Consider the following 11,595-nt stretch of genomic DNA (forward strand, 5'->3'; position numbering starts at 1 on the left):
TATATATATATATATATATATATATATATATATATATATATATTTTAAGAACAGTAACAACATTAATATAAATAACTCCTATATAAACTATAAAACTTTAACAGAACAAGAGGAAGAGAAATAAGATAGAATAGTGTGCCCGAGTGTACCCTCAAGCAAGAGAACTCTACCCCCAAGACATTGGAAGACCATGGTACAGAGGCTATGGCATTAATCAAAACGAGAAAACAATGGTTTGATATTGGAGTGTCCTTCGGATTATTCAGTGTGCGTGTGTGTGTGTGTGTATTAGAGTATGTCGGCAAAGAGAAAATGAACACTACAAATGATAAAGCTCTTGGCTATTGGTTTTAATTTGCACATTTATATCAATTACTTGTAATTCAGATACTGGGTCAATGAACTGTTGGTAACCTAATCAATTTCGAGAAAGGAGCCTTGTTGGGAGTAAGATTGGCAGTCTTGCCCCAGACGGCCACTAATGACAGAAAATAATGTACGAAAAATCACAATAAACTAGGAAAAATTATATGCATAAAGTTCCATTGATATTTGACGTTATAAGTGAATAATAAAATAATAGGAATTAACTTACATAGTAAATGCCTAAAAGTCCAGGTGCTTTTCGATAAACGAGAACTGTGTGAAGAATTGTAGACAAGTCTGACTTCTCTTTACAATTAAGACTTTCTTCTTTGAAGGCTGAAGATTAATACAGGCCAATGCGATCAAAATAGAAGAGTTGGTGAGGTCAGAGAAATCCTATAGATATGGATATTTTGTGTTTGTTTGGATGTACAAAACCATCGATAGAGAAGAGAGAAATATATTAAAATAAGAATCGAAGCGCATTAAGTGTTTGATGCATACATGCAAATAAAACATAACTTTAATTCTTATTCAAAATGAAAAAATCCAAGTAAATAGCAAAACCATCTCTATAATATGATGTCCTGTTGTATTCTGTGATAGCATACCATTTGGAGTCCGATTAAAAGCTTCGTTAATACTAGACAAGGGCAATCCTTTGATTTTCTCCTCCCATTGATTCAAGACCTCGATTTTCTAATTCCACCCCTCGTCTTCTGTATAGGATAAGGATTTGGGTTCTACACTGAACCAATCTTTTGATTTTATCTCACAATACTTCATAAAAGCTACATTATTTCCGTCTGTTTTTTTAACACTCCTGGCCCACGGGGTATTTCCCTACATATTTTCATTCCTATAAGTAGCTTTTTAAGGGATATTTGCTACAGTGATATTCCCAGAGAATTTACCTTTAGGTCTCCAGAATTCTAACTCCTGGCGTGAATATCCTTAAAATTTCTCTTAAGGATATCGCATAAATCAGGGGACGTATATCTTGATACGACACATAGCAATCTTCACCCGAATAGCGTTTACGCTTCAAGTGGGAAAAGTGGCAAAATAGAACGGGAGCCGTTATCAAGGTTACCATTCCTCCCGTACTACTATTGAGTATCTAGATGGCGCTTATTCCTTGTAGCATTGAGCATGGTTCTACAGATATAGTAATTTCGGGAGGGATCCTACCAAGGCCTTTTCTGTAGAAAAGGAGGGCGGGTCCATCAGGACGACATGGCTATCTCACCCAAAAATAGATTTTTTGCTTCGCTCAAAATCCTTTTTTTGGGCTCAAGCTATGTCGTCCTGATAGAAGCTTACCAGAGATTTACTAGAAAGTACTGTATCTGTGGATTTTGAAAGTGCCTTAACCTTGGGACAATTTTTCCCATGGTCATCCAGACCATTGAGACATATGACGTTACCGTTATATGTCATTATTGCTAAACATAAACCATGATAGTGCTTCCTGCCCCCTGCAGGGAAGAGTCATACTAGACGTAGGAAAGGAGTCTCAAGGTTTGCATATAATGTATGAATAAACATAGCATCAACTACATACAGGAGTCTTGCAACTTGTATATAGTGTTGGGCTATAGTATTAGATAGTTATACAAGAGTCTCACTGTTTGTATAACGTATTGGATCAAAACATTACCAGATAATGTTTTTATCACATGTAAGAACAAGGGTATTAGCTATACGTATTGTTCATAAGTAAATATATGCAGTTTTATTAAGGGTAAGAAAACTCGGATATATTTTATTAAAAATCAATTGTAGGGCGAAATAAGACGCAAATACATATTAATAGTATTTATTGGCAATAAATGACCAACATAAAGTAGCATGTGTAACATAAATGTTAATATATATAATAAGAAACATATCAATCAATCATAACACAGAAAATTTTTGTCTTCACCTGAAAGGGAAAGTTTTATTAATGCCACCATGAATTTGAAAATTTTATAAATTTCCTAATATGAATTTCTGTGATGTTGAAAATCTATTCACACTGTGTAAGTACACACGGCAAAAGTGTTATCTATATGTTCCTTCACCTCAAATAATTAGAACAGTCCTTAGTGTCACCATGGTGACACTCACTTCAAAAGTATTGCACTGAGAGGTGTCAACACCTTCACCCGTAAAATTGATCGTCCCAATCAATTCACTGTTCATCGCAGCACTAGACGACAGGTTTTAGTACACTACCTGCCGCCACCACGTAACGCTTGAGTTCTTGCACTTCGCATAATACTTGTAGAACACTCTGGATGACTTCCATCCAGTTTATGAGCGAAGACGCTCAGTCCATATACTGAAAAAAGTTCAGTGATGAAGCAATTTTCCTTGGATCATGACCTGCAGGTGTACTGTCAGGATCCACTCTGCGAATAAAATAGGTGATCTTCACCCTCAGTTGTTTTAGGGATAGGTTTGATCCTGAAGTTTCTCCTTTAAAGAGCTGTCCTCCCCTGAAGTCTGAAGTTCTTCGAAGATAGACCTTTAGACACTCCACTGGACACAGCCACACATCTTCCTTCAGAGGGCAGATTTTCCAGGGACCCCATCTCTTGGTGGGTAGCTCGTTTTTAGCGAGAAATGTTGGATCAGGAGAAAGATTCAGTTCTCCCACTCCTGTGAACTGAATATGGCCCTCATCTCTGGATAGGGCCACTATTTTACTAACTCTGGTCCCCAAGGCTATAGCAAACAGGAAAATGACTCTTTGAGTCAAGTCTTTCAGAGAGCAATCCACATTGTTCACTGTTGAAGCATAGTGTAGGACCTTGTCCAAGGACCATGAAGTGGGCTTCGGAGGGGCTGCAGGCCTAAGTCTAGCACATGCCTTAGGGATTTTGTTAAAGATTTCGTTTGACAGGTCTACTTGGAAGGCGTATAGTAGAGGTCTAGTCAGAGCTGACTTACATGTAGTTATCGTGTTGGCTGCCAGACCTTGTCTATGAAGGTGGATAAAGAAGGACAGACAGAAGTCCATTAAGATTTCTTTTGGTCCTTTTGCTTTGATGAAACCAACCCACTTTTTCCAAGATGATTCATATTGTCTTCTGGTTGCCTTAGACTTATATTCTTCTAAGAAGTCTATACTGCCTTTCGAGATCCCAAATCTTTTCTTTACTGCTAAGGAGAGAAAATCATGAGATGAAGGCTTTGGGTTCTCTGTGATGAAGCGAAGACAGTCGACTTCTGGACCTGTTGAGACAGTGCTGGGTCCGGCAGAGGGACCAGCCTCAGCTTCAGTTCCAGTACTAGAAGGAACCAGTTGCAGAGCTGCCGTTCCCCGAAAGGATCTCAGCTTGTTGAGGACCTTCATTAAGAGATTGGTCGGAGGGAACAGGTAGATCGGGTTCCATCTGTTCCAGTCAAGGGACATGGCGTCCGTCACTTCCGCTAGAGGGTCCTCGTATGGGGCCATATAACGAGGTAGCTTCTTGTTGTCGCTTGTCGCAAAGAGGTCGATCTGCAGTTCGTTAAGAGGAAGGAGAATGAGTCTGCGTCTTGGGACCATTCTGACTCTATCGGCGTGAGCCTGTATAGAGCGTCTGCCGTCACATTGCGGAACCCTTGAAGATGAACTGCTGACAAATGCCATCTCTTCTTTTCTGCTAGGCGGAAGATGGACAAAATCACTTGGTTGATTTGGGGCGATCTCGAGACTTGACGATTCAGATATCTCATTATCACCTCGCTGTCTAGGATCAGTCTTATATGGGCTGATTTGCGTGGGGAGAGTTTCTTCAGCATCAGAAAGACTGCCATGGCCTCCAAAATGTTGATTGGAAGGTCTTGAATAGAGAAGACCAGGTCCCTTGGGCTTTCCGTTGATGGGAGTGATCTCCCCATCCTTCCTTCGAGGCATCCGTATGGATGGTGATTGAAGGTGGAGGTGGTTGCAAGGGCACGGTCCTCTTTAGGTTCTTGGCCTTCAACCATGGCTTGAGAAGTGATCGTAGTAGGGTTGTTATCGGTCTTCTTAGATCTCTTCGAGCGTTTGATGCGTATCTTCTCCAGACTCCTGACGCATCATCTAGCTGTGCTCTTAGCACTGGGTCTGTCACTGATGCAAACTGGAGAGAGCCCAGTACTCTTTCCTGTTGGCGTCTTGAGATCCTATCGGATTTCAGTAGTCTCTTGACAGATCCTGCTATCTCTCCCCTCTTCCCTGGGGGAATGGAGAGACAGTGTGACTTTAAGTTCCAATAGATTCCGAGCCATTGAAACTCTTGAGCTGGAGATAATCGAGACTTCTTGACGTTGATTTTGAATCCCAGATGTTCCAGGAACTGGATCACTTTCTTGGATGCTTGCATACACTCCGTCCTGGATGCTGCCCACACCAGCCAATCGTCCAGGTAAGCTACTACCTGGACACCCTCTAGGCGTAGTTGTAGAACGACTGCGTCTGCAAGTTTTGTAAAAATCCTTGGGGCTATGTTTAGTCCGAAGAGCATGGCTCTGAAGACGTACTTCTTCTTCTGTAGCCTGAATCCTAGGTAGGAGGAGAGGGGGCGGTTGACTGGAATATGCCAGTAGGAATCTACCAGGTCTATCGAGGCTGTGTACGCCCCTTTAGGTAACAGGGTCTTTATGTGTTGAAGGGTTAACATCCTGAACTTGTTGTTTTCTATGAACTTGTTTAGTGGCGACAAGTCCAGAATGACTGAGTTTTTCCGAGTCCTTGGGAACACAGAACAGCCTTCCTTGGAATTTGATGGACTTTGCTCTCCTTATCACCCGCTTGCTCAAAAGCTCTCGGGTGTATTCTTCCAGCAAGGGAGGGGAGAGTGTTGGAAGAATTGAGGAAATGGTGGTGGAGCCTCGCTCCAGCTCCATCCAAGTCCGTTCTTGATTAGGCTGTGGGCCCAAGGATCGCAGGTCCAATGATCCTGAAATTGTTGGAGCCTCCCTCCTACCTGAAGCAACTCGTTGCTTCTGATTTCAAGAGGATTTACCTCCTTGACCGCGTCCTTCCTTACCACCTTTACCTCTGGGGGGGGGTTATCTAGAGGAGCCCCATTTAGACCCTCTACCCTTGGGACGAAGGGTAGTGGTCTGCCTCTCGAACGCAGGGTTGAATGCTGGTGACTGGGCAACCAGCTGCTGAGGCACCATCTGATAGGTTGTTGGGGGTTGAGCCACCATCTGGGGCATCGCGGTCATGGCAACTGTGGGATGTTGTTGTTACTGTCTGGCAGGGCGAGAGAGTAACCTAGGTCTTTTTGTCTTCCTCTTAGGCTGGGGACCCTCATCCGGAGAAGACTTCCTCTTCGCTGACATGCCCCACTTCTGGAGAAGGTTTCTATTCTCCGTGGTGGCCTTGTCTACAACTTCCTTGACTGCTTCACTCGGGTAAGAGGTCTTTACCCCAGATATGGGAAGCTATCAGCTTCCTGGGTTCACGATTTACTGTTGCAGAATCAAACACGAACTCCTTACATGCTCCTCTGGCTTTGACAAAGCCATACAGGTCCTCGACCACGGTAGCCAAATGCATTTTGGCCATGACCATGTACATATCCGGGGATTTATTAATGCCTGCCGTCATCTCTAGACAGTTCTGCAGAGATAGAGATGCAGCCAGTCTTTCTTTTGTCTTTTGTTCCCTACGCAAGAGAAAGTGACCATACAGTAAATTCTAGAGACTGCATTGCTTTTGACTTGGAATTGAGAAGACTAGCGGAAAATACTGATCATTGTTACTAGGGATGTCATAAATTGTGGCTATGTAAATATACAATCTGTAGGTAATAAGACTGTTCAAATTCGATAATTGATAAATGAGAAATATTTAGATACACTAGGATTATCTGAAACATGGCTAAATAACTTTGACAAGGCAAAGATCACTGAAATGACGCCCCCCCCCCCACCTGCCTTCTTTCACATACCGAGAGAAGGTAGGTCTGGTGGGGGTGTCGGACTCTTTATTCATAAAAGCTACTCAAATCTCAAAACGTTGAAATGAATTAGTGTAACAAGCTTTGAATATAGAAACAAAATTTACGCCAAAAAATAGAAGAATATCCTTTGTAACAATCTACAAACCTCCTAGAAAAAACATTAGTATCTTTATTGAAGAATTCGGTGCTATCATTGATTATCATGGAAAAAAACGAGTTATTTAAATGTGGAGACTTGAGTTTTTGGATGGATGACGTATCAAATCCCGACGCTTTGGCGTTTAGTGAGTTACTAGAATCATATCGACTAGTGAATAATGTCAACTGAACAACTACTTTAACTGGGCATACGCTAGACTTAGTTCTAAGTGATGACAAGAATAATATTGTATCTGATATAAAAGTCGAAGAGAAATGTACCATCTCCCCAGTACACAAACTTATTACGTTTAGTCTACCTCTACAGAGTATACAGAAACACGCATTAGTAAAGAAAATAAACTTTAGACATAAATCAAATTTTTCTCCTACCGTATTTATTGAAGAAGTTACAAAGAAAATAAATGATGCTATCAACATTCCCTGTGATCATGATGACCAACATCTGTTCGGTGCTAAGTGTGCTAACTGTCTTATGACCACTTATAATAAAGTAAGTAAAAGTGAGTATGATATCATGTGCCCACCGATGGAAAAGACTATAACCATAAAAGACCAATCTCCTTGGTTTGATGGAGAGATTTTGGTAAAAAAGAGGGAAAAAAGACGTAAAGAAAGAAAGTGGAATAGATTAAAAGCTGAAAGTACTTGGGTAGAATACAAAACTTCTGCGTGTCAATATAACTACCTACTATGAAGGAAAAAAAGTGAATACTATAAGAGAAAGATCCTCGAAGCAGCAACAGACATAAATAAGTTATATCGTCTCCTGAATGGTATAATGGGAAATGTAAAAGAAAAGAAGCTACCAGACGGATACAGTGACCAGGAACTAGCAAATAATTTTCTAGTATTCTTCAAAAACAAAATTGAAAACATAACCAGGTCATTTGTAAATACTCAACATCATATTAATGATACACCAGGCACACAGACGAAATTAATACGATTTAACAACATAACATAAGATGACATCACCAGAATTATCAAGAGCAAAGAAAACAAACTGCACGATCGTGATTTGCCAATATCTGAAGTAATTGGAGAGAGAGACTTTTCTAGTCTATCCGAAATAATAATGAGAATAGCAAATGCAAGTAGCCTATTGATGAATGTAAGTTTCCTAAATCTGAGAAAACGGCTATAGTCACACCAGTTCTGAAAAATGCACTGGACCACCAGGAATTAAGCTCATATAGACCTATTTCAAATCTATCTTTTGCCTCAAAAGTGCTTGAATATGTAATTCTTGAACAACTAGTCAGTCACTTAGAAGTAATAGAAGCTTTGCCTGACAACCAATCTGCTTAGAGAAAACTATACTCTACAGAGACAGCCATCTGCTCTGTTGTAAATGAAATGCTAGAAATGATGGATGAAAATAAATGTGGTATTTTAATATTGCTCGATCTCAGTGCTGCTTTTGATACAGGTATGCATGAACTGCTACTAAATGATCTACGGTCCATCGGCGTTGAAGATAAAGCTTTTGAATACCTAAAAGACTACTTGGTTGGTAGAAATTACTGTGTACAAATTGGAAACTCTTATTCATCATATGAACCCTTGAACAGAGGGGTACCCCAGGGGAGTGTACTTGGCCCAATCTTATTCTGCATCTATACTATTGGTCTATCGAAAATACTACATAGGCAGGCCGTGAAGTTTAAACTATTTGCAGATGACACACAATTTTACTTCTCCATAAATGATATACATGACACTACTGAAACTCTAAACCGAATTATTGATAGTGTTAGAGAATGAATGTCCTTTAAACAACTAAAATTAAATGAGAACAAAACTGAATTCATGGTGGTGGGCAAGAGAAACAGCTTGAGAAACTTAGGTGATATTCAAATGAACATATGACTTGGTGCCGATATCTAGTAAAGTTCGAGATCTATGTGTATTTCTTGACTGTAACCTGTCTCTAAATGCCCGAATATGTAATGTAATAAAAACTGTTGTTTATCATCTAAGAAATATTGCGTTTATAAAAAAAAAGTACCTGGACGAAAATTCTGTATAGAAACTTGTGATAAACTGTGTTATTACAAGGATTGACTACTGCAACTCTATAGACTACGATTTACCTAAAGTGCAACTTAAAAATTACAAAACATAATAAACAGAGGAGCAAGACTGATAAAAGGTGTCCCACTTAGAGAAAGGATCACCCTTGCGCTAATTGATTTACACTGGCTGCTGATTAAAGCGAGAATTGAATTTAGAATATGTACAATAACCCACCAAGTTATCAGAACCGGTCGTCCAAAATACTTAAGAATATTGCTACATATTGCGCAGTCAACAAATCGTGTCGACACGAGAATAGTTACAGATGGCTTCAAACTATAGGAACCTAGATATATATCTCTACTGTAGGCTCCAGAGCCTTTAAATATGCGGCCCCGAGACTATATAATAAGCTCCCACGAAACATTCGAATGATTGAAGACATTAAGGCTTTCAAGAGGAAACTGAAAACTTTCTTATTTCATGAGTCTTTTGACAGTGACGATTTAACAGTAAATGAAAACTGAGACATGAAACTTTAAATACTCTGAACGAATAAGATAAAACGACAGTGGAGGTCCTGTAGAGATTGGGGTTCCCGCGCTGTAATCAAGACCAAGGTATTTCTTGCTTATCAGTATTAAACACATCAATCAGTTCAACAACCGTATCAGTTGCCATGGGAGTGTTGATTCGGCTTAAACACCAAAACTGCATTACTCCTTTATGTTCAGAGGAAAAGATAAAATATTTCATGTCTTTAACCTATAATCAACAGCACAAAACTCCCTTCCCCCAGGAAAAACGAAATAAAAATCCGTACCAACTACGAGGTTACGAGCATGTTTAAATTTTAATTCAATTTCACGCAAAGGAATGTAACACTGTAACCTACATTATGGTTGTTATCAACATCGGCTAATAAAACAAAATCGTGAGTAGGCTACCGGATAACAAAACGACAAAATAACTCATTATTATTATTATTATTATTATTAGTTGCTAAGCTACAACCCTAGTTCGAAAAGCAGGATGCTTTAAGCCCAGGGACTACATCAGGGAGAATAGCTCAGTGAGGAAAGGAAAAATAAAATATTTTAAGAAGAGCAACAATATTAAAATAAATATCACTTTAAAAACTAAAAGCTCCAACAAAAAAAGAGGTAGAGAAATAAGACATAAGATAGAACAGTGTGCCCGAGTGTACCCTCAAGCAAGAGAACTCCAACCCAAGACAGTGGAAGACCATGGTACAGAGGATATGTCACTACATATGATTAGAGAACAATGGTTTGATTATGGAATGCCCATCTCCTAGAAGAGCTGCTTACCAAACTCACAAATGGTTCAAGTTTAAACACACTATTCATATGAACAAAAGCAAGAGACAAGTAAATGCTAATATAAATACTTACATTCAATTTCGTCACACATACAACGCTAAATGAGCACAAGCACTTGCAGTTTTCTAGTGAGTTACTGTGAAGGCTATCGTCTCGAGTACTGACTCACTCTCACTGTGTGAATCAGTGTTGCCAACTGTGTTGGACATAAATGAGCTAGATTGAGATCTGAAATGCGCTAGGAAGAGTTATCTCCTTGTATATGGATTTTTATGATGTTATACTTCGCATAGAGGATGAACTACTAATAACAGAGTCAAGGGCAACCAAGCAATTATTGTGAATGTTGGATACGAATGACGGCTGAAGGCCGATTCACACGATCCGTTTTCTTTCCGACAGGCTGGGTGTTGGCTAACCGCCGTCGAAACATTCACACGAGGCGTTCCGTATCCGTTTACCAGCGCGCGGTTTTTATTGTTTACTTAGACTCTGTCACGTTAGGACCGAGTAAATTACGATAATTTTGACACTAAGATGTTGGTTGATGACTGTGTTGATAAAATAAGTTATACAACTTCATAATGCTATATGCACCATGCCAAGAATACTAAAATTGCGATAAACTTACCTGTTTTATTTAATGCCTCTCTTTTGTTTATGTAAATTATTTCTATACATCTTGTTTGCCATGTCAAATATCTCACACCCTTGCAAAGGTTCAATTAACCTCTAATACATGGTGTCAACAACAAACTAATTAATTTCTATGACTCTATACTATGAGGAAAAGTCGGGGTTGTAGGCCACGAAACGAACGGGTACGATACAGGTCCTCGTTTACACACAACATCATCCACCCATTGGTTGGGACGGATGGCTAACGTCCGTCAAACCGGGCGAGGTTTCTTGGAAAGAAAGCCCGGCCGACTCGGACAGCTGACGTCCGAGGGCCGCCGTCGGCCTGACGGGTCGTGTGAACAGTTGCATTTGAATACACGCAAGAAAGCTAGACGCCGGTTAACCGACGGCCAGCCTGTCGGAAAGAAAACGGGTCGTGTGAATAGGCCTTCACTCAGTCTACCGTTCAATCCAGGTAGGCTACCCGTAGGCTATTGCATCATAGAATTGCCCCAGGTTTAAACCACGGTTCAAGCTTTAACTACGGACTTGAGGAATATGATTCATCAATATTTGTAATGAAAAATAGACGACAGTGATGTATTCTGTAAAACTACTGTAAATATTACATTGGGGGAGAGAGAGAGAGAGAGAGAGAGAGAGAGAGAGAGAGAGAGAGAGAGAGAGAGAGAGAGAGAGAGAGAGAGAGAGAGAGAGAGAGAGTTTTAATCGATTTTTTGAGCCCATTGGCGTCTGACATTTGAGTACATGGTAACAGTAATATTGTTTAGATCTACATCGTAATTATGTTATGCCAAAAGAGTAAAGAATAAAGTACAGACGGATATTCAAGTACATATTAAAAATAATATTGTCCACATCTACAGTATATATTGAAGGTTATACGAAGGAATACAAAATAAACTATAGAAAGACATTTAGTACATATTAGAAATAATATTGTTCATTTCTACACATGAAAGGTTATACAAATGGATTCATATGGAATACTAAATAGAATTTAGTTTGATTTCGTAGGTAAGTTGTACCTATCTTTAGTTAATATGACAAAACAGTTAATTATTCAGTATCCACCAAAGTGAGGATGGTGCATGAGAATTTCATCGAGCAAATTATTATCTGTCAATAACTTTTTA

The 11,595-nt window shown here is 39.6% G+C and overlaps 1 protein-coding gene across 3 annotated transcripts in view; it reads right to left on the reverse strand.

The window, feature by feature from the left end:
• The window catches only part of LOC137623863 (tripartite motif containing 13-like), a 101,722-nt gene extending 91,690 nt beyond the window's left edge, over nucleotides 1-10,032 (reverse strand). For 2 of the 3 annotated variants that reach the window (XM_068354675.1, XM_068354680.1), the window contains exon 1: nucleotides 9,890-10,032. The gene's annotated coding sequence lies outside the window, so the exon portion shown is untranslated. The remainder of the gene's footprint in view (nucleotides 1-9,889) is intronic. The other variant, XM_068354672.1, reaches the window with a different exon arrangement.
• Nucleotides 10,033-11,595: the final 1,563 nt, after the last annotated feature.

This window comes from Palaemon carinicauda, chromosome 2 (assembly GCF_036898095.1).
Source record: "Palaemon carinicauda isolate YSFRI2023 chromosome 2, ASM3689809v2, whole genome shotgun sequence".
NCBI lineage: Eukaryota > Metazoa > Arthropoda > Malacostraca > Decapoda > Palaemonidae > Palaemon > Palaemon carinicauda.